The sequence below is a fragment of the Poeciliopsis prolifica genome, unplaced genomic scaffold (genome assembly GCF_027474105.1).
Source record: "Poeciliopsis prolifica strain line A6 unplaced genomic scaffold, Auburn_PproV2 SCAFFOLD042, whole genome shotgun sequence".
In the NCBI taxonomy this organism is placed as follows: Eukaryota; Metazoa; Chordata; class Actinopteri; order Cyprinodontiformes; family Poeciliidae; genus Poeciliopsis; species Poeciliopsis prolifica.
In genome coordinates this window covers 2,506,864-2,531,711 of record NW_026562417.1, presented here as the reverse complement: position 1 = coordinate 2,531,711, position 24,848 = coordinate 2,506,864, and the positions used below count along the sequence as shown (strand labels likewise).

The window sequence follows — 24,848 nt, the reverse complement described above, 5'->3', positions numbered from 1 at the left end:
AGTCCCCGCCATTCCATTAGCCAAGCCAGTGATGTACTGCCATACCACCTAGCTTCTTTCTCCCTCACACAATCGGGAGCGCAGAGAGAGGGAACCAGCAACGCCGCCTCCACCCAACACCCTCCCCACCCCTCCTTCACACACATCTCACAACCTCCATCACTCACCATCCATCAGAAGACCTCCACAGATGGGCTTGCACATAACACATGCAAAGAGGTTCAAGACTCACCAGTCATTGCATTGAAGTCCAGGCACACACACATTCACACACTCAAGTCCATGCATGCACACACACCCCAACACACACACACACACACACACAGCACTCTTGCTTAACACAGTCTTTTTTTGTCCACCCAGACGTACACTCCTTTCCGTTTCACACACAAATTGCACAAAGTCTTTCATCTGTGGCTCAGAAACAGAGGCTGAGTGGGAAACACAATTAGGACCCAATTAGCACCATCAGATCTACCTGAGCTGGCCCACGCTGGCAAAATACAGCAGCGGACAGACAGTGGGGGCACAACGAGATGTTGAGTTTAAAATGCCAGAATATTTCTCGTCAAATGGAAGCTGATCCTGTGAAACGCTGCAGTTGCTGTTAGCGCTCTGAATCAGTGTTTCAGACTTTTAATTTGAAGCAGAAATGGAAGGAGTTCTTGAGTCGTCCTGTTGTGTTGACGACACTATTGGAAAGGCACTGAGGAAGCCTTGAGCCCTCCTGTGGGCTTTTGGGTAGGAAGTAGGAAAAAGAAATGGAGACAGAGGAAATATCCACAATTTGTAAGTACCGCACCTAGCTAACCATCAGAGGCTAATGACGCCAAACCTCACACCTGTTTCATGGCTTCAAATCTTCACTGGATGGAAATGTTTTCTCATGATTTGTTAATAAGCTTTTATTGCATTTGACTGGTTGAAATCAGAAATATTTCGACGGACATAAAACGCCGGCTGCTAGAGATTTCAGGAGAATGTTTCGCGTATGTAAGCTATGCTAGATTCTACCAAAATCTTTGTAACAGTACAGCTCACTGCTTTAGCAATGCTTCAGATCTCCTAATTCAGACTTTTAATGGAAAAGTCTGACTTTTTTAAATACGGGAACAGACATCCAGAGTTGGGAAATTTGGCTTTGAACCAACCAACACATATGACAAAAAACTAAGTTTGAGAGTAATGACCATTTTGATCAACTTTAAATGTACTAAAGTACATCCAGTATTGAAATGGCCATCACTGCTGTTAAAAAATTGTACCTAGCAATTTTTCGGGTTTTTGGGTAGAAAGACACAATTTACTGACATGACAGAAACAACCTGAAAACTCTTTAGGAACACAGTGAGTCAGTGTAGCGTGTGGAGTAGCAGCCGAGCAGGGAAGCAAATTGTCCACATGCGCGGTTTCATTCCCGACTCTGGGACCTTGAATCTGCGTGTCTTCCCCTGCTGCAAGTAAAAGTCATTTGATTCCATCAAAAATAAAAAAATTAAAAAGTAAATTTTTAAGAGTTGCATTAGAAAAGGTTGATGTAAAGAGCAAAATTTCAAATAACTTTCGCAAAATTGTTTTTACGCTCGATTGAGGAGGCTTGTGTCTTTTTGGAAAAAGAGTTAATGCGCTGCGGTGGAGACGGAGACACAAATAGACACAAAAAACAGCTAATGCACATTTTCTTTTTAAGCAAACTTTAAAAAGTTTGCTTAAAATTTGCACTATAATTACATGGAAGCACAGGCTTCTGACTGGATAACAGTAAGGTGCTAACAATGCTAAAGTTCTGCTTTGTACTTCATTTTGCTGCTAATCTAAAGTGTTAGCTTTGAGGGTTTTTATTCTACAGGGCAAGTGCTACAACTAACTGAATCTGAGCTGGATAAGTTTAGGCTGCACAGAAAGTCTTTAAAAGACAATTTGTGTTTTATGAAACTTATATTTTATTTGAAAAATACAGAACTAAATGCTTTCTGGCATTAGCAAAGAATTAGCAAAGTCTAAAACTCAAACCAGAATTGGAATATTTTACATTATTCATAGTTTTCCCTAAAAACCTTTATTTCCTCTCATTCTTTGAAGCCTATAATGCATTTTATTATATCCCTAACAGATCACAATGGTGAAGAGGGCGTGTGAGGAGGAAATCCACCTCTCATCTATTTCAAGCTTTCACTAACTTCTTCTGTGTTATAAATAAAAAAATAATAATTATGTCAGCACTTAAAGTTTAAAAAGTTGTGGACAGACAAAACACATCAACCGCGTGGTTTCTTTCAAGCATCATCAACAGGTGACCTGCTTTATAAAAAAAATACAATTCTCACCTTTAACTTCCATGGACTCATTTAAAAAACAATATTCCACTCAGACAATATTCCACTCATCCTCAGTCTCAATATATTCCAGCGTGTCGGTACCAGGAGGGAGGGGGGGGAGAAAGAAAGAAAAATAAAAAGCGTCTTGTTAACACTCAGCTCCTCATCATCGTAAACGGTGAGGAGAGCCTCCTTCGGAGACGTGTGAGAGCCAGGAAGAAGGAGGAGCGGCGGGAGCGGAACGAGGGATGCTGGCGGAATCCGACGATCTGCGAGCTCTCGGCGAGGGGATCGAGCCACCGGAGACGAGGGGTGATGAAGAAGAAGAGGCGGAGGAGGCGGAGGAGGAGGAGGAGAGAGGCATGAAGGCAGGCAGCGGTGAATGAGTGGAGGATGCGATTGCCCTCCCCTCACACCACCGAGTCGCTCTCTCTCTTGCTCTCACTCCTGCTCTCACTCCTGCACAGACACAGTGGAAAGCCCACTCCTACCCCCCGCCCTGCCACAGATTGCATTGCACTGATGAAATTTTAATGGTTCTTTTAGGAAGAATAATGAACATGCGAGTCCCCGGAGTTGCTCATGAGAGCAGAGGTTCTGCACTGCACACACCTACAGAGGTATGCAACAGACCTACAGATGGCACCGGGTCTCATCTCCCCTCACACACCCCAAACTCCAACACGCCCGTCTTTCTTTTCTTCCTTCATCAACATGCGACTTACCAAAACACACACATATATATATGTATATATATAATATGCAATATCAGCTCACACTGAGCAACATCAAACACTGCTCCTGACAGATACACACACACTCCACGCTCCCATCGTAAAGGGAAGACGGGGTGGGGGAGTAGACCGAGAGATCCAACCCATCCTCAAAATGCTCTCTTGGAATGCATTCCCATCCACACGCACACACACACACAGGCACACGCCCACACACACACAGGCACACACCCAAAGGAAGAGGAACAAAGAGCGCCGTGGCAGCATGTGGAGACACCAGTAGGAACATCAAGATGGGAGGGTAAATCTGAAGAGAATGCAAGAAGAAGAAAATAAGATGCTGCTTTTAAAGTATGTGTGGTTCACAAGTACTTAGGCAAGTGATGCAAAACTTAAGATAAAAAGATGCATGTCAGTGTTGTTTTTCACTGCACTCCTTTAATTCAAAAGCAAGCGGATAAAGGCCAAAAGTAGTGAAATGTATCCAAGTCTTTGTAGTGGACTTCTGCCTCTTCGTGCTTCAGTGTTTTCAGATTCTGTGATTTTTTTTTTTGTTTGTTTGTTTGTTAAGCTTATCTAAATGTTCTAAAGAAATTGCAGTTTAGAAAGTTAATATTCATAAGTTTAGGTGAATCTATCCAAAAGATTGATCAAATCAATACCAGTCAGTATCTGTTCCATACTACGATGGTAAGATTGGAACTTTAGTTTCAGATTCCCTTCTCAAATTCTTTTTCTGTGTTGTCGTTTCTCAACTCTGCCTAAAACAATATATTTCAGTTTGTTCTCAAATTATATTTTTTACACACAAATCGTGTAAATCTATTGTCCAAATGATCTGCAGGCACGTATAAACTTTGTCCAAATTCTGTCCAAAGTTTCAACAAAATTAGTCACAAAAAACGTCAAAAGGACTAAAGTTTGACGGGGTGAGGAATTAGTACTGGATCGATACCGACACCTGAGTGATACAAAGCAAAACACGAGGATCCTGGTGACTGCGCCAGCTAATACTGGAAGAAAACTAAAGCAGAAAAAAAAATAGGTTTGCTGCACTACATGCAATTCTGCATTTTTGTTCCCTGGTTTCTTTCTTAGGCTCTTCAGATCAATTTAGATATGAATTTTGAGAACATGAGGGAATATCTATTCATATTTACCACAGAAGAACAGATGAAGGCATCCTGCACTTCAGGACACTCGAGCTTTAATTCTGCAGCTGCCTCCTGCTGTTGAAATGGGTCCCCCTCTTATTAACCGACAGCAGAGCCGTACCATCCAACGCAAAACAGAGACATTAAAGTAAACATGAACACGACAGCAGTTTTTGGGAAGTTTCTGAAAACATCCAATAAACTCCCAGCGAACTCTCCCTTGGATGTAGAAATGACTCCCAGCTGCCGTATTTCCCATCAAAAAAGATGCTGGGCGTAGCAAGTTTTTCTTTAAAATCCACCTGTGAACAGGTAAAAATAAAATATAAAAAGAAAAACAGACGGACAAAAATCTCATTCAGTTCTCTACAATTAGCTGCACTGTTACACACTTCTGACACTTGAATTCCCCACAGACCAAAGCCAAGTTTGCACATGATGTCAAGAGGACACATTGTTCAGAATGTGCAGCTTGGTCTTCCAGGCACGCAGAACCACTTAAAAGTCATTTTGTCATCTCCTCTTCTCTTTCTCTCTCGCCGGAAACAAAAACGACACTGGAGAATCGGCGAGACGACAAGCCTGCCGAGTCTTTTCGGAAGACGATTGAGCTCTGTCAAAGACGACGAAAACCCCAGACAGAGGCAGCATTGAAAGCACTTGCGAGACGAGCAGGGGTTTGGCGATGGCTGTGATGTGCCAAGTGCGAGTTGGTAATTGTCCTGGGGAACAACAACACGGCGAAGCTCGCAAGGTTAAAGCAGTCTGGAGACACAGCGCGCCTCTGCCTACTTGGAAAATCACCATGTTCACAAAGAAAATAACACCTGCACTGAACATGTCATGTTATGAGTAACATTTTGCTGCTTTTGAGGTTGATTTAGGGGACAGGTTTCAGATTAGCTGCATGACACATGGAGAATGCATATCTGGAAAAGACAACGACTGTCTGGAGGTAAACGTATAACCGTCTACAGATCTATTTACTGCAGATGCAACGCAGTAAATAGCTTGTAACCTTATATTCAGGTTCTTTTTTCCATCTTCATGGTTAGATTGAGGATTGTAAAAGCTCTTATGTCCTGTTTGAGCTCCATTCATCTCAACACCAACTACACCAACTTCCCTTCCCCAACAAAAGGAAAACATGAATCTGCCATGCCACCTACTTTCGGTAAGAAAGGAGGGAAGGGTTACAGTTTCAGAAGATGAGCTTGATTCCATGTGCTGCTCCTGAGGGAAACAAAGTAGCCAATCAGAAATTTGTCTATATTGCCACATGAAGGTCAGTTGAAGAAAGAACTGCTTTCTTTAGACAACAGAAAATGATGGACGATTTAATTAATATACATATTTAGTGGAGCGTCATGGTGAGAGCCGTAATGCTCTGCTTGCGAAAGTAAATCTGTTTGGCCTCGCCTTGACAGTAAGAAAAAGTCAGAAAGAAAAGAACTTTTTAATTAAGAAATATTTCATTGTTATCAATGACATCATCTGCCAGTGAAACTAGTAACTTTTTAAGTAAAAACTAACAAATCATTCACCTAAAACAAGCTCCTATATCTCACTGAAAAGCTACTTGTAAGTTAGTTTTGTCTTATGAAATATCAGCACTAGAAACTAGACCAAAAATATGTTTATTTTGCGTTTTTCTGGGGTTTAAAATGTGAAATATGAAGTGTCTCAAACATCATAAATATACATACGGTATTTACCCAAGGGGGTCCTCACAAGGCTGAGTCCATTTGCATATAGCATAAAAAAGGGAGCATCATAACTCTGGGCGATTGAACACGGTATAGTAGATAAACAGTACAGTATACTGCCTGGGAAACGACAGGCACTGGCATCTTTACAGCTCACCATTAGCTCTCATCTGCCTGGAAAAGCTGCTAACGACAGATTTCATCCACCAGCAGTTACCGTGTTCACACCCAGTCTCAACACATTACCAGAGCCCAGGTCACCCGCCTCAGAACGATCAAGAACATATGACACAAATACACTCAACGAGCTCTAAAGAAGGATGGGATCTTCAAAATGCAGAGTCTTAGGAACCCTACAGGTTGCTAATCTTCTGTTGGGAAAAAAAAATAGAAGGTAGCTGGGCCATGACAGACATGTAATGCTGTTAATTAACCATCCTTTTCATGCTCCGCCATGGCCCAAGCTGTTTGGGGAAAAGAACAAGCATCTAGAACGGCTCTCTGGGGACGATCAAACTGAACGCGGCAGCTTGCCTCAACATTATGGCTGGCAAACTGGAGGTCCAGTCTATACAGAGATATTCAGATATGGCGAGCCTTTTAATATACATGTGGAAAATTGTTTTCGAAACTTTTGTTTGGTCACGATTTCTGTTTCTCTGAGGTGTAAAAAAGATTTGTCACATAAAGCACATTGAGCAGCATGAGAAGGAAGGTAAATGTTAGACGACTGCAACAATGAGTTGCAATATCTACAGAAATACACTGCTCAGTCAGGAACAACCAATCGGAGGCAGGAGGGTCTTAGCGGGGGCGACTGTGGCAGTGTGGGTAGAGTAGTTGTCTTGCAATTAGTTGTAGGTTTGATTCCACATGTTGATGCGCCCAAATTGCCTACCGATCTGCGTATTTGTGTGCGAATGGGTCTAAAGTGCTTTGAGTGGTCAAAAATGACTGGAAAAGCACCTTATAAGTTCAATGCATTTACCATTTTAGCGCTGTCAATCATTCTAGTGACTTCTACGCTAGAGCTGCTTCCCCACAGCAAAGTCTGTCATGAATGCTAACGCTAGTTAACATAAGCACCAATGAGAGCGGATAAACAATTTTTCTGTAACAATAAGTTCTCTGCCAGCCCATTTAGCAGCGCATACATGAGCTTGATCAACATGTATTGAACAAAATTACTTGCCTCTGATTGGTCATTTCTGGCTGGGTGCATTTCTGCAGAAGGCAGTAGGACTACAGGGAGAAGGCAAAGGAGCTAGATTTGTTCACAGATTATCTGTCTCATACTCCATTGTCACAAACCAGTGACAGTTTTAATTATATGCTAAACAAATTTTTCTAAAAGTTACACACCTGAGCTTTAAAATGAGACTACATTCATGCAGGATGGACATGAATTCATTTAAAGACAATTCTTTAGCAGGAGTTGTGATAAATGTACTTTTATTTGTTTTAATTTAATGTAGTTAGTTTATTTATTTTAATGTAGTTGTTTTATTTTAAAATAAAACAACGGCTCAATCTTCTGCTTAAAGTGTGACTTCAGCCGAGTTAAGCAGAAGCCGTACAAAAGGACAACAGAAAAATCAGGTGCTAGTTTAACCGTGCAGATTAACAACCTCATCATGTAGAAACAGGGTTGACTGATGAAAGCCAGCCACCCTGTTAATGAGCAGAGACCAGCAGCCTGCTCGGAGGGGAGGGGGCCGACAAGAGAGACCCCACCCAGTCCTTCTGCCGTCCCCAACTCGTACCCATCCCTCCCCGTTGCGCTGTTACATCTCATTTTCCCTCGATCAATCTCCGTGCCACCGGTGAGCCTGCATTCAGGTTGGGGTCAGGGCCGCTTGATGGAATTAGCGTCTTGGGGACGATGGATTACTCCGCTTCCAGCCACCAGGACTGTTTCGCGGGTTATTTGCTCCCACAATGGCTGATCCCATTAAATAAATCAAGATTGTTGGTTTGTTTATATGGCACATAATGTGTAAAATTAGATCCTCTATGAAAAGCTCCATCACTCAGGATAGAAGATGGGTGTGTTGCATAAATATCTATAAACGTGCTTTATTTGTTCCTTCAACGAGCCTCTTCCTCCAGTGATGCACTAATAATGAAGACAGGCACAAAGTAAACACACTTATCTGCAAAAAATATTCACACCAGTTACAGGCGGTTGCATTCTGTTATATTAAAACCCAACATTAACACAATTTTTTATAATTATGTAAAAAAATAAAAAAAATTAAAAAAATGATTGACGAGTGAAAATATTTTTAAAAAGTAACTTTTGAAGAATAAGGAGAATTTGTATTCAGACCCCTTTACTCTGATGCCTCGAGATAAAATCCAGTGCAACCAGTAACTGGACATCCGCAATGGGTCGACAATTTACTGTCGGAAAACAAAACTACGGCCCCTCGTTGTTGTTCATCTGTGCTGTCATCTTCTTTACTAGAAACTAGAGCAAAATTACTTGGAAATATTTTGTATTTTTGCAGCGCATTTACCTTTTGAAAGCCACTCCAAAACCCCTGCTTACAGTTTGAAAACAACAGTTCAAAGAATCATTGCTTAACCCTGTACGAAGTTCCTGACAAACATGTAGAAGAAAAATACAAATAAAATCACTCAATCCAGACAAACCTAACAAACACCATGCAACACCCAGCAGACTACTTCTACTTGAGCTTTAGCTGCTGGAATGGTGAGCTAATTCTAATTTATTTGCATGTTTAAATCACAATAAGAATTGATAATTAAACAAAAAGTGAACGACAAGAGGTCCCTTAATGCACATTTACACCTGTGCTTGGCAGCTACATGGGCGACTCTGAGGGTTTTTGCTTCTGGCAGAATTTTTGGATGCAGAGAAAGAGATGAAGCTGCTAGGCAACAGAGTTGGCTTTTATACGCGTCTCTGCTGTCAAAGGGCTACACAGGAACACAACATGCATTAAACTGGTTTGCGTTTTGGTCACTATGCACTTGAGTCACTGCAACACACATATTGCACTGAATCAATATATCCTTCGAAATCCAGTCTCACGGATAAAATTTCAGAGGAATCCAGTTCATTTGCATATGATTCTGGACGCCAACAAGGTTTCAATTGCCCTTCAAAGACAAAGAGACCCACAGCATCATAAATCCTACTGTAACTATGGTCTCATCAAAGCAAAGTTAAAGTCTCAGAACAGTTTAGCAAATTTTACTTTGAAACCAGATATTTCTACATCATTTCTTCCTAGTGAAAAGTAATGTTTGGAATGTGCAAAATGGGATTCTTTTCTTATCAATAAAAAGAACAATTTAGGTATTTCACACTTTTTTAAAATATCTTTACCCTCCTCACTTTTAATACTTAAAAGTACTTTATAATGCACTTAAAAATACTTTAAAATACTTTCGTTTGACTAATTTAGCAGTCCAAACACCAAAAATACCTGAATATGTGTTTAATATGCACAGTAGAACCTATCCTAGCGCTATCACAGAAGCTAACATCTCCGCTCTTGGTGGAACAGCCAATCAACAGCAGGGAAAATAAATGGCTCTCCTGGATTGGCTGCTTTGCAAACACCAGCCAATAGCACACCAGACAGCATTACCTCCAGATATTTTCTTTTGAATATTTTAGATACGCTCTATGAATAAATGAAAACCCAAACAAGTTAATTTGTGAACACTGAACCACAACAAGGGGTTTACACCAGCCACTGTCCACAAATACAAATACTTTTTTACTAAAATATGCTTTATGGATGACTGAAATTGAAATCTTACAAATTGAAACTCTCATTCCAGATCAAAAAGAACTTAGATTAAGTTGCATTGTTTTAATTAAGTTTAAAAATGTCTTTAGTGATAATTGCACTCAGTAATTTTATTAAAACCAAATATTGTATAAAATTGACTTTTTCTCTCTCTCAGAAAATTGAATTTTTTCCTCTCACTTTTTTCGGAATGTGACTCACTACTGTAATAAAAGAGGAATTTATTTTTAGGGTTTTTATGCATTTTTCATCGAAGGTTTCCCCAAATGTGCAAAGAAACATCAAGGCTGCAAAGAGATGGGAGTATTAGATGCTGCACGGTAAAAGCATCCATTTTTCTTCTCCCATTCTTCTTGAAAACAATAGCCTAATAGAGGACATACAGGATGATTCATGGGGGATATTTAGTAGCCAGGAGACCAACTACAACATACCAAGTCGTTGATCAGCTAATCTTCAGGACGCATCCTGTTCCTTTCTCTTCCTGAACACCTCCAGGCAATCTGGCAGTCGACCATTCCTACTAACAAATGCATCATCCTGAGGTAAACAGCATCCGTCACTGATCGGCTGATTGGCTCAGGGCAAAGAAGACTGGTGGTCGACAGTGAGGCAGCTCCCACAGTTCCTACAGCAGCCTTGGTAGAGATGCTAAATTACGAGCCAAATTATGCATTCTCTTCACTTAATGGAGAAAAAAAAGAAAGAAAAGGGAACTGCCTGCACGTTTTTACAGTTAGCTGATAATGAGAGCAGAGCGGCGTTACGTACACGGTTAGTGGGCTAACAAGTGTAGTTTATCGAAGGAATTAACCGAGTGATTTAAGTAAAAAACATGCCTGACATGAATCAAACAGCACACTAATTAGTTTTGTGATTAATCAAGAATTTAAGAAAAATAATTCATGAGAGAAAATGAAAGTAAAATAGAGAGCAGTGGTTTAATATTTTAAGGCGCACCTGACTTACCTCTCGGTAAGGAGGAGGCAATCTTAGTGATTCAGCTCTCTGAGAACAGGCATCATCATTACGGTTAATTTGCTTCGATGCATTTGCAAAGTTATTATGAAGAGACGAATTAAGATGTGTAATTAAACTAATTTCTCAAGTCTTACAACTCATTTGCGGTGTTTGTGCCGGAGTCGGTAAATGGCTTCTTTCGTTTTATACGATTCTGGTTGGGAATGCAGGAGCAGTTCTACTACCAAAGCCCCAGCCGTATCTCCCCCAAACAACCAGGTGACTACGAAGAGGACGTTCCCTCAAATTTCTCACTTGGTGAAGACACAGAGGATTTAACAGCCCAGTTGGATTGATGGCAACCGGTCATAAGTTGAGATGTGGGAGGAATCGCTGTGCATCCCATTCAGGTAAACTTTCTCTTATGACTGCAAGCAACTGATCATACCGAAACCTTTTGAAAATGTAAAACATTGGTGCTAATGTGCTCCCCCTTTTATTGCCACTTTGGGCAACCGCCCAAGAGGGCTTACCAAAAATAACCAGAATCTTATTGGTGGGAGTCCAAGAAAAGTGTAAACTGTCAAAATCGTCCTGAAGAGTATTTGTCTGCAAACATAAAAGCTCCCTCAGTGAGACTGTTGACCATGCTGCTTACCACTGTTATCAGTAAGTGTGTGACTGCGCGTGGGCGTGTATGTGTGTGTGCGCGCATGGGCGTGTGTGTGTGTGGGGGGGTCCTGCAAGCCGCCAGCGCATTAACTGTGAAGTTGCATCAATTGCATTACTTTCAACATGCAGCATAGACACAGATCCATTTCAATTTGGACCCCCAAGGTCTTTCAACACCGTTAGTCATCATCACAGAGAAGCACTTGTCGTTATTGATCGATTATGAGGCGTTATCGCGTTTGTTGTCGAGATGCAACAGCTAATCAATGGAAGGGAGCGGGGCGGCTGTGTTGTCTGTGTTCCTGGGCAACAAGGCAGCACAAAAGAAAAATAAAGTTTTCATTTGTTACCAGAAACATGAAACATGTAACGTTTACATGATTCAATTCAACTCATGACAAGCTAAGTTTAAAACTGGCTGGTTTTCATCCACCAGGTGTTTGTTTTTATGAGTAATGAACAGTCATAACAGTTATTCAGTATATTTTTTTCAAAATCACATGTAGTAAAATTGACAAAAACAAAACAAATTGATCTTTGTAAGTGCAGAAGTCAAGACAGACCTGAACATAGTGAATGGATGAAAACTGATTGAAATTGCATCTTTTGAATTACTGATAGTCAAATTACATGGCTGGCTGACAGTAGTGATTAAGTTTTGTTTTTCATAAAGTTGTAGTTTTTTACAATTATTCATCTTCTGTTGTGAATGTGTGATGTGTATCTAATAAAATGTTATTCAGGGTGTTTTAATGCCCTTTAAAAATCCAATAAACATTTCAATAACAACAGAAATGCAGAGGCACAATTTTTCTATTGTAAATTCTTTAAATTGATACCAATAATCATAACTACCAAGATATGAGCTAAAAAAACAATAGAAATTTGTTGGATTGTAGTAGAATTGTAGATTTGGCAAAACTGCAATATTTAACAATCATCAAATGAGCTTGTTGAAGCAATAAAAGTATAAAATATAAATCTCAGAGTAATTCTATCCTGCTGGTTATTGAGATTTAGAGTTCAGTTTTACAATCACAACTGGATGAATAAATGTTTAACTTTGGTGTTCAGTTGTTGATGATTTCTAAATAATTAGTATTGTCCCACTATTGGCTGCAGCTAATCCAGGAGAGCCATTGAGTTTCCTTGATACTGATTGGCTGTAATCCCAAGAGAGAAGAAAAGGAAAAGTGTAGATGTTAGCTTCTGCGGTAGCGTTAAGACGATTTCCACTAGTATATTTGGCGCTTGAACTACTCAAAATAAACTGTTATAAATGGTTTTCAGGGAGAATCTAAAGTAATCGTTTGTTATAACTCCGTACACCGTTTTAATTCATTAAACTACGCTTTAATGCACAACGTCCAAACCTGGTGATGTGAGGGAAAACAGATTCTGATGTTTTACATGTTCTACAAAATCTGCAAATCAAACAGTGGAAACTGAGGCCAGACCTACCAGAGAGAAATCAATATTGCAAAGAACAACGTCTCTGGCTCCCGTGGGGACTTGATCAATGAGCCGCAAATATCTGCAGATGAAACGAAATAAGCACTTATTCTGTGTCGGATTAGAGCTCCTTTAGCCCGGGTTGGTATCGTCAAAACTAGAACCAACAGCGGCTTGTGCTGGGTCGCCATGAAAAGGCAGGACATGTTGACAGTGAATGAAACGAACACGGTGAAAAAAAAGAGACAGGAAACAAACAACAACAAAAAAAATGCTTATTATCAGACATGCCTTTCTCTATTACACCAAGCAGTGTTTGTCAGCTGCCTGTCATGCAAAATGAACAGCCCAAGGGATGTTTGGTGCAAATTAAATTCCAGTGAGGGGTGAATTCGCTTTTTTTTTCTTAAATGCGATCTAATTAAATTGCTATGCACGGTCATGTAGCTTAAATTACACGGCGGCACCGTGCAAATGCAAAATAACTAACACCACACGAATGACGTGTCTCATGGGGAGAAGTATGTTTTGGGGGAAAAAATATCATAATACAACTGTATGTAGATCCATATTAAAGCAAAAAAAAAAAATCTATAAAAAATAGATTTATGATTACTTTTCTATTATTGCTACTTTGTACCAAACAGAAAGATTTGTTTTTAAGTCTAATATTATGCTTCATTTTAGAAGTATGACGCCTCCCTTATTAATTTTGTAATACTTTCTTGTTACTATGTAATTTAATTTATTTGATTTTTTTTTTGTTTTACCACTGTAGGACTAACAAGAAGCTCTGTGACAATACCAAACCTCCTACCAGTCCACTCTGCAATAAAACAAAACTATTGCAACTCCAGGAGGCAGATTGTCGCTGTGTTGTTACAGCTTTTCTCCTTAGCCCACTTCTGTTACTTCACAATCATCCCAAATCTTTGCTGAAACAGAAACTTTATTGGATGTGATCTGTCTCAACACAGCACAGGACTGGTTTGGTTTCCAGAACTCTCCTGCACAAGGCAGCAGACTCAACAGTTCAGGTTTCTGCCAAAGTGCAGGCAGCAACAAGCATTCAGAACAGAACGTATTAGTACGGCATTATTGTTCTGTAGTCTTGAGACAGTGCTAAAGCCAGCAGGCTGTTCACTGGCATTGGCGAAACGAAACAGAAACAGAGAAGCAACTAAAACACGACTGCCAACATAATTCTCAGCAGTCATGTTTGCATTAGCTGCAGTGCAAAGAAAATCATGGAAGAAAAAGTCTGTATCTGAAACTGCAGAGAACGTCTGAATCTTTAGGCAGGTTACATTTCAAGATGGAAGTCAAAGTCTGGAATGAGTAAGATCACTTTGATAGATTGGTTCCAATCACTTCCTCTCCGTCGCTGTGCAATGTTCGGAGCCACATAAAGATTTTACACTTTTGCCAGACAGTCTCATGTTATGTTAACTGTTCTACCAGCACAATGAAAGCCAGTTATTTATTTTTTTGTTCTCACAACGCTCAAAGTCTCAAAACACCCGACAGACAACATGCGTGCTGCATGCTAAAAACCCTTTTCAATATTCATGAATAGTTGGTTTTCCAGAGTGAGCGTAGTAAGACTCCCTGCTGTGTGCAGCAGGGTGGGGCTGAGGTTCACAGCATCTGTGACTGTAGAAGGGTGGGGGGCGATGGGGGGGGGTTTGCGTGCACTTGACTGACTCGAATGACGGCATGTTTAAAAATAGTTGCATGCCGTCATGTGGAGCTGCGCCTCTGGAGGATCCAAGGAGGTGAACGGAGCGGCGCGTGGCACGCTCTTCCCTGTCTCCCTCGCTCATGTTGTAGATCAAGGCACCAGTGCTCCCACTAAAGAGTGAGATAACGAACTGGTGGGGGAGCTGTCAAAACTTCTCACTGTATAGCATGTCGCTACTTCTTCGGTGGTCTGTGAGAGGCTACGATCCGAAGCCTTTTGCTGTGGCGTCGCTGAAGAGGTTCGACCAAATGGGAAAATGCGTTCCGAACACTTGAATGATGCCTAGGCAAACACATCAACACAAAAACAAAAACATGCGAAATAAAAACTCTGCAAAGAAAAAGAAATCCTGCAATCACAGAAAATAGAAGCAAAGTCCTACCATCAACAACTGCAAACAGGAACTGCTGCAACAGAAGACAAATTCTGCCACCCCAGGAACTTGGATCAAAGGGGGGAAATGCTGCAATTATTGCAAAAATAGTAGGAGGTATGAAATGCTGCAAACTCAGTCCAGAAAACAGAAGTTCTCCACACCACTAGGGGGAGCCAACCAACAAATCGTATGAGACCAGACTTCCAGTGAACACACAAGGTGCTTTATACTTTATTTTTCTCAAACACACGGTACAATATAAAACAGAATATTTACGAAGATAAAATGACCAACTCCAGACTCCCTCTAGCGTTCTGGAAGATTTCTATTTTATTTAGCAAACTTTATTGCAGCTTATTTTTGTTGTTGGTTTTTGCGTGAATTTCCTGTTGTTGGAACATTTTGTTTGAGATCGAAGCAATTTTTGCTTGAATTCAGTTTGTTCATCGCAGGCTTTTGCTTGTACTTTTTTTGTAATTGTAGCATTAATTTCGCATGCTTTAAAAAAAATAAATAAATAAAAAATAAGAGTCCATTTCCAGAGTAACAGGAAGTGGTGAGCGTTCTGAAAACATGACCCAGAAACCTCATCTGCTGCATCTCTACAAACAGTAGTAACCCTCTCAACTCATCCTATAATGATACAGATGGAGTTCTTACATATTGGACTCGCTTTTCCGTTTGCTAATAGCGAAGACGCCAGCGCCGCTGATGTGCGGCAGGGCCTCACCGTGGTAACGGGGGCGGGGGGCCTTGCTGGAGATCGTTATCCTCACCATTAACATCTCAATTACACACCTTGGCTCACATTAGAGGCAGGCAGAGAGGTGAGGTGACCTTTGTAGAAGACATTACTCCGAGATCTGTAATTCACTACCGCTGCTTCTACTTTGTGCTTTGTAAAGGTCCTGTTAAATCCCTGCTTGATGTCTGCAACTGGGCCGATCGTCATAAGCAGAGTGATAATTCAATTTGCGGGCTGCAGGGACGACACGCTCCGCGTCACGTGAAGCTATAGAGACGAGGCACAAAGGTTTCATGCCTACGGATCTGTTTATAAAGCCTTAAAGCTTGACACTTCTGTTAAAAAGAACTTTTTAAGACATAGTCCTGGTAATATTACTTGGGAACCAAACAGGAAGAGGGAAGGTGTAGGAGTGTGTTTCGAGTCATTCTTGCAGAGAAGCAACTGTTGGACGACCACGCAGAGCTCACCGCTGCTGCTTTGATTCAGCCAAAGAAGAGCTATCAAGAGTAATCATTAAATTTCATACTCGCATTTGAAATACAGGAGTTGAAATTATGAAAACGATGATGAAACGAGTTGCTCCAGGCAATTTTACATGGAATTAAATGCAGTAGTCAGGAATTTTAATTATCTGGCAAAGTATAACAGTAAGCTCTCAAAAAACCTTAACCATCTCGCCAAACATTTTCACCTTCAGAGAATAGACTTTAAAATACTGTTGCTAGTTTGTAAATCACTGAATGGCTGAGTACTAAAATATGTAAAAGATTTGCTGTGTTGTTGCATCAACCTTCCAAACCTCTCAGGTGTTCTGGTTCTGCTCTGCATCCCCACAACCAGAACCAAACATAGAGAAGCAACATTCAGTTTGAATTCTCCACTAAAGTGGAACATTCGTCCAGAAAACTGCAAGACTGCTGAAACCTTGATTCCTGAGTGCTATAATGTTGTTTTTCAGCATCTAAAGCACTTTGAATTGCCCTTGCTGCTGAAATGTTTGACATCAATAAACCTAACTGAATTCATGGTCATCGCCCAGTATGCTAGAATAGATCTAGTTCTGCACTTTTCATATTTTATTTTAAAAACATTTTTCAATTTTTAATATTTTACTTCTACTTTGTGGTTGCAAAGTCTAAACTTACATTGGTTTCCCACTGAGTGCACATTCTGTCTTACACTCTGTAGGCAAGGTGTGACCCATGTAAAGCGTTTAACCTCTGTTGTTTGCAGGACACGGCAGCAAAAAGGTAAAAATAAATAAATAAATAATAATAGCTGTCACCTGCAAATGGACAGAGATGTCACTTAAGCAGGATATGGGAAGTGAACATTCTCCATCTGCCAGCAAAGCAGACACTCCTTGTCCCCAGCATCCTCCACTCATCTTCCCATATGACTCCCCTTTTCTTCTTTGGCCCCTCCTCCTCATCAAAAAGTCAATGTATGAGGTGCAGACAGCGGAGCTCTGATGAAAGCCGCAGAAATACACGGCAGAGGGACACGGCCCTCAAGCACACACCTATGGCACCTCTGGGATCGTACCCATAATTCACCGCCACACCCAGCCGGCAGTTTGCCGCCCCTCCCGCCTATATCCCTTCCAACATGGCGCGTTAGCTGTGATGCATGGACGATACAAGGAGATGGTTTATTTCGTGTGTCATTTCAAGCTACACAGCAGTAATGAGAAACAACATTAACATTTTGCTGACAAGTGTTTCCCCCACCCTGCCCTTCTCCTGCCTCTTGCAGGGCATTAGACTCCAGCGTGTGGCTTAGAGACGCCTGCTGTATTTCATTCATGCTTGCCAGCTTTGCAAAGTGTGCATCAACTTCTTAAAGAGAACATCCCAATAGTTATTTATATCTGAACATCCTTCATTTGGATTTGAGTTTCTAGATGCTTTCTAATGATACAAATACATTTTGCTCTTGGCAGCATCCTGACTGGCTGGTGTATTAAAATAATGGGTTTGATTATACAGAGGATGCTAGGGGAGAGACCATATCGACAAAAGAAGATGAGGTCATGACCTTACAAGAGAACCTAACATAAAAGCTAATATTTTAAGTATTTAGAGTAAAAAAAAAAAGTTAACATTTTGCTTTATATAGGTTAAACCAAAATGCCATTTTTGAGTTGGAATTTTGAGTTTGGGAGACTTAATTTGAGAGTAATGTAGATATTTAAATGTTATGCAATTGCACTGCATATTATGTGGGTTACCAATATTCGGTTTAAAAGTGAAGACTGTCTAGACAGGCTACCTTGTTAACTGTTGTCAGCACTGGGTTTTGCAAGACCAAAATACTCTTTATTATTACAAGCTCCATAAAACGAGACGCTGTTTATAGAGAGCAAGAACGCCTCAGACTAGGATGATCTCAGCAAGGATGAGGCGAAGTCATCGTCAGTCTGAGGCAAGCCCTCCGTCCCATTCCTCCCATAAAAAATAGATGAAACCAGTCAATCTTTGAAAAGTAATTGGTTCCCATGTGGCTGTCTCGCACGGCAAAAAAAAAAAAAAAAAAAGAAGAAGTTTCCCCTGAAAAGAAGCCAGACAGCCACCGAGAAAGACTAATAGGCAACAGAGAGGATGCTGGACATGAGGACGCTTCCTGCTCTCAAAATGAGAGACGGCAGAGATGAAAGACTCTCCTTTAGGTGGTTGATGATTGAGCTTTAAACTCTTTTTTTTTTTCCCCATACGTTCCTACAGCTCCTCTTGTCTCTCTATAAAATTTCCACCATTACTCAGCTCGGCAGATAGCAATGTGACGCCCTCCCCCTTCCCACTTCACAGGTCAGCTCCCTCGTGTTTGCGTGTTGACCGCTTTGGGTAAGCATCACTGATGTCACGGCCAATTCCAGTTGATCAACTTTCACGAATGTCGGAGGTTAAAGAAATCAATCATGCGCCCCGGCTCGTCTTGTGATTTAATTAGTCCGTCGGACGGCGGAGCAAATCGGCGGCGCCCTCATTAAAATGCACAAGGCTGCGTTCAGGCAAATGGCAAACCAACGTAATTGCCTGCAAATGAGTGAGTTAATAGTCTTTGAGCCTCAATGGGCGGTGTTGAGGAAACGCCATAGTTCACAGGCTAAATATGAATGCATTTTGTTTGTTGGGATTCTTCAAAAGAAAGTGGTGTCTATACAGTGATGGTACCAGGGAAACAAAGTATATTCATTTATCTCATTTAGGAATAATGGTTCTTAATAATCCAATCTTTCATTGATGGGTAATTAAGTGTCACAGAGCTGGAATAGGTTTGTCATTCGACTTCTTTACAGAAAACAAGTTCAGCTCCCGTTTGATGCTCATGATTTCTTCGTAGACATATTTAAACCAACAGGTCTGCTAAGAGGCTGCAGATAATTAGCTCCAGGGCCGTTTCTCCTGATGGATCTCACCGTCGGGCTGTTTAATCAGACAAATCCATAAACACAAAAACCTGTAGCCCAGGTAATAGAAAACATCAAGCTAAGTTAAAAGAGTTTACAAAAATTCAAGAAAGACTGCATTGGCTGTAGAGTTGGGCTAATAAATCAATATTATATTTTGGGAAAGACACATGATCAATATCAATAGATAATACGTCTGATACGATAGTCAATAATTGCACTGAACTCTGGTCCAGAATCGTAGAGCATTCTGAGGAAAGACTTTAGCGGCTCAAGCTCTCACAGTCAGCCAACCAAGATGGGCGTCTTCAACTAACTTAGTCTTTTGTTACCTACTGTAGCAACAACCTGTTGAGTAACTCGCACAAGAGCAGTTTTGAGTTTCATATTGTGCCTCAAAACTGTTTAGAAATAACTTTAAAAAATAAAAAATTGTGGCGTGTAAACTGTTGATAAAACAGGGAAGGTCACACACCGAGTTTGGCAGTATTTCAAATATTTAAAAAAAAAAACAAGCAAACAAAAAAAGCTAATCAATAATTACTGATATTGATTCATATGAAATACTAATATCGTGATACATCCAGCCTTGGTTAGTTGCAATAGCTCCTTTGTGTAAAGCCCAAAACACACCACTGTGTCATGTTTAAATCAAGTGATCTTCAAAAATAATGTTGTTTTTCTCTCCAGCATTTAGAATTATATCCATCTGAACATGGTTAGTTTCAATGTTGTATTTTATATGACCATAAACAAGGTTCTGTTTTATTGATTTTGGATTAGAATAGAAACATTGTATTAAAGAATCACTTTTGTATCACATTTTGGATAATTGTGGGGGAAAAAAATGTAGAATCTCAACACGTTATAGGAGAAATTGTTAAAATAACTGGCTGCTTGTGTAGAGCGTTGGTTGTTGAAATTTCATTCCACAAAAACGTCAGAAACTAAAGACTCCAGAGAAGATGCATCCCTCTTTTATAAACTATACATTAGCTTAAAATTGTACACCTGTAAACACTGATACCATGCTGCCTCAAACCACCAACGGTGCAACCCAGTCCTGGTTTCTACTCCTTATTTTCCTGCTTGATTTGCAGCAATCCTAATTCCCACATCAATGACAGACATTGCTACAAAAACTAATTTTTCCCCTGAGCCTGTAGCAAGGCTTGAATCAATCAGAAAGTGCCTTCAGTAAGACAATATACAACTGAGCATTCCTGCTGAGGCGGTGAGGGAATTACAACAGGAGCAACAGCCGGCCTGATCCCAGTCCCGTTAGGAAGTAGCAAGGGAACAAAAACCAGGTGTAGAAAGGTGTCTCGCTTCATTTTATTCTTGAAAAGACTTGAAATATAGCAGAGCTGAAAAGGCGTGAGCCGCGTAAACCGATGTGTAATGATTCTGTCCTCCTCCATTTCCATCCAGCCTGAGCGGGCAGCCAACGTCCCGGTGAGGCACCGACAAGTCCCCCGACTGAATGCGGAGACACTCAGGTCTGTTTTTTACTGTTGGAATCGTCAAGGAGCATTTTTCTGGTTTTCCCAAACGCAAACAACTCGGCTTCAAGCTATTTTCCGGAAGGTCAGAGACGGCAATCCCTGCTCAGGACAGAGGTTTGCAGAGTAAGCAGAAGCGTGTGGACCCTGGCTGCAGCGGGCAGTGCTTAATCAGGGGAATGTGCCAGATTTCCAACACTACTCATGTATCTTCTGCAAAATTACAAAAAAAAAACTCCAGTGAGGCACCCTTCTTTCTTAGAACACAGTTTTAAGAGGCCACTCTGGCACAGTTGAACTACTAAAGATAAATTCACAATTGTTACAGGAAAATTGGTTTAACTTAGAATTGAACAACCAGTACGAGAAGATAACTTGCAAACTTTAACGTATTTAACTGGCATGTTATGAGATAGGTTTTTCCTACTTAATTTATTAAATTGGTTTAACTTGGCAAATTTAAGTCAGTCTTACTCAAATCATTTAGTTTACCTAAAACAAAGAAGTAAACTAGGAAAGGGTCTGTTTTTTAAAAGTTTTTTTTCGGCTCACACAGCTTTTATTTGAGAGTAGTTAGACAGGAAATCTTGTGTCCATGCAGCTCTTTGTCACTGTGACATGACACGCTTAGACTGGTCTGACGTTTGCAAGTCAAAGTATTTGTGGAACCATCTTTTGCAGCAGTTGCAGAAAAGTTTTATGGGGTGTTTTCTACCGGCTATTTTCTATGCAAAGTAACTCAAGTGTTGGAATTTATTTAGGAATCTTTGAGTAAAAAAAAACAAAAAAAGGTTAATCTTCACTAGAAACCAATTTTCACAATCATAGGACAAAAGAGAATAGAACATAGAACATTTTAAATCCTAAAAAGATATGTTTTTTTTTAACAATTTAAATTGAGAATTTGACAAAAGGGGAAAAGCAACAGGAGGTGTTCATGTCAGTTGCTTACTTTCCATCTTTAGTTTTATTCATCGTTCAAATAAAAGACAAACATGTCCTTGTTGGTGCTGTACACACACAAACCAATCCATGCAGGGATTCTGATTAAAAGCTGCATGCGGTTAATGTTTATGCACTAGATGTAAGGGGTTCCATATTCTGGGAAGACTTCCAGAAACATTGAGATTAAAGGTTGTTATCTGACAAGGTTTAAATATATACCTTCTCCAGACTGGATGGACTGCTTCCAGTGTCTGTAACTCTGATTTAATGTAAACTCTGACATAACACAGCCTTACTACACCGTTTTAAAGCTGCTAGGCCGTAAAATACGTCACTAAATGGTTCAGATTTGCGGAACAATCGACTCAGAGGAGATTTTACCAACCTCTTCGCCTCAATATTCATCCATATTGCACTTTAAATTGAGGTTTATCCACTTCCTTAAAAATGGGAAGCCCAAACTATTGTCTGTTTCACACTTACTGACTTCGCCTTACTTCCAGCTGGGCCCTTTCTAAACACCGGGGAGAGGCTCTTCTCAAAGCTTTGTTTCACCATCGGAAAAGCATAAAATGTTGCCACAGCAACATGTCAGCCTATAAAAAATAATAATTAAATAGAAAACAAAACAAAAAAAAAAAAACAGTGAACCAAGTTCAACTCAGTTTGTATGTTCTGGTAAAAAAATAATAATAATGATGATAATACAAGCAAGGAATCAGTCAAGATGTTTCTCCACAGATCTGTTTTCCTGTGTTGCTCTTCTGTTCCATTCATTATTTAGCAACAGCGTGACTCAAAGCATTACTGAGACAAGTGTAATGATTGACAGCTGCTGACTTTACTGTTGCCAAGAGACACCAAAGAGATGCTCTCTGTGTTTCATTTGCACCGCTTCAGATGCTTTTTAATTGGCATAAATGTAAAAAACAAAAAAAAGAAAGAAATTAGCAGGTTGACGTCAGAAATGTCCGAATGTTGTAGAATTAGAAACCGTGGCAGGGTAAGGTTGCGGTGAAGAAGCGTAATAATTTACCGTTTGCCCTTCTCCCCCTGTTACCAGGCAGGTAATTAATAGCATGTAGCCAAGGTTGCGTGAACTGTGATGTGAATGAGAACATTTCTAAATAGTGGGACGTACCCGTGGGGGTACGATAGGGAGCACAGAAATATCAGAACTGCTTCAGTTTGGATGCAAAATAAACAGCAGCTTATTCAGAAGCAGTGGTCACACTCTGACTGAAGTTTTAACTTTTAACAGAGATTTAGTTTGAACTTTTTTGTATTTTAACCTGGCCATGTTGTCACAAAACCCTATCAAAATCAAATTTTAAAAAACACCTCTGTAGATACCTTGAAGATATAAGTGTTTGGTACATTTATTTGCAGCCCTCAAGATATTAAATAAACCTAATTGTTAATTGTACAATAGCTTAAGATTAGTCAAGCTGGCTGAAGAATAATTGAACATCACTTTTCAGTTGATTCTTAATTGGAATTAAGTCTCAACTTTGACTAGATAAATTACACACCGATTGGCTGTTTGATGAAGTTGCACTGCGTGCGTTTTAGGAACGGGGTATGAAAGCTGGCTGAATAGATTTTTATTTGCAGAAACATTCATTTCAATATTTGTGGAGATAAATGACAAAAAAAACAACTTTGACATTGTTTTAGCCTGATCTTAACATTAACTTCATTTTGTTCTATTTTTGATTTATTTTATATAATTTACTTAATTGCCATTTCTTCTCCCATTTTTTATTGTTATTGTTAAGAAGATATTTCAGCATTTTTTCCCCACACTTTTAACATTATTTTAGATTTCATCATAAATGAATGCAATTTGTGCCACACTTTTGTTTGCTACAGAATTTTGTTGTTGTTTTGACATTGCTTCTGTCTGTTTCTTATGTTTATTATTAATTTGGTCATTTCTGATTTTAATTTTGCCTTTTTGAAGTGAAACAATGTCGTAAGTATAACTGCACTTGTTAAGGCACTGATGGTTGAAAGGACAAAAAAAAAATGAAGTTCATATTCATTTTGAGTAACCATTTAACATTCAAAACATTCACTCACAAGCCGTTTTGAAGTGCTTTAAAGTGTTTCATGACCCACAGAGATCGTTCTGTACCTCTGGTCTTTGCACGACTCACATCTCCTGAAAGTGTTCAGTCCTCTGCTGATTCCTGTCACCTGCTCTTTCGGGTAATCAACTCCAAAGTCCCCAAGCAGACGTCCTTTGGCATCAACACACCTGCAGCAATCTGTTGACTCTCGGAGCCATGTTTTACCTGTCAGCCGCCAACGAGAGAGACAGAGAGAGCGAGTGGGAGAGAGAGAGGTGTGAATACGGCCCGCTTTGCAAATGTACCTGTTCTGCTTGACTGGCTGTCCCTGCGTGTAATAACACAAACAGCCTGTGTTTGTGGACAGCTTGGAGAGCCATCGCTCTCACACAGCTGATCAATTTTGGGATTTAGCTCTGCCTCTGCTCGTCACGCCGCGACCCGCATAGTTATCTGTCAGAATGATTTAATGCAGCAATATCTTCACACCTGAAAAGGCGAGCGTTTTACTTAGCAAAACAAATAAATAAACCTTCACTTTTTCGAAAAACAAACTGATGCAGTTACTGCAGCTGAACCTCGGGTTTGAGTTTACAGTGGGCCGTGAAAGAAAAATATTTGCCGCTTTTAGCTATTTCACGTTCCAATCTGTTGAATTTATCTAAATATAGATCAGAAAATATATCCTGAGTTGTTATTTTTCCAGGAATGACTTGGGAGCCTAAATTATTATAAGCGACAAAAAAAAATGATGATGGGTGTCTAAAGAAGTATCAATTACTGAAGGGCACTGAGAAACTAAGCCTTTATAAATCATTGTCAGTCGATAAAAATAACCATTTCAATTAGCTGTTCAGTTTATTGCGATTCCATTGACTATATTATTGGGCAATTTGACATTTCGAAAATAAATTAGCCTAATTGAAATAAGCCGTTTTTTTTTTTTTTTTTTTTTTTTGACAGATTAAATATTGATGACCTTTTGCACACATTTTAATGGAAATACAACTAGTGTTCCTTTCAACAGTTTTGTTCTGAAACATGTAGTGAATTGGTGCTACATACTGAAATAAACCGAATTCAGTTTTAGCCATAAAGTCTGACCACTTTCCGCTTTTCCTGCGTCCGATGTAGTTTGTTTAGCTCTGTAGATTGTTAGCTCATGGTGATGGTACATGACTTGCTCCAAACTTTATGCAATGGCTGTCTTTGTGACACTCTTCTTAACTGCTGGAATTGGTTTTACCACATAGAATTCATATAAAATACATTGT

The 24,848-nt window shown here is 40.0% G+C and overlaps 1 protein-coding gene across 2 annotated transcripts in view; it reads right to left on the bottom strand.

The window, feature by feature from the left end:
* nav3 (neuron navigator 3) overlaps window positions 1-24,848 on the bottom strand; it is a 321,262-nt gene that overhangs the window by 255,479 nt on the left and 40,935 nt on the right. The window contains exon 1 of one of the 2 annotated variants that reach the window (XM_055055457.1): window positions 2,328-2,655. The exons of the other annotated variant lie outside the window; for it this stretch is intronic. The gene's annotated coding sequence lies outside the window, so the exon portion shown is untranslated. Of the gene's footprint in view, window positions 1-2,327; window positions 2,656-24,848 lie in introns of those variants that run through there. 2 annotated transcript variants of the gene reach the window in all.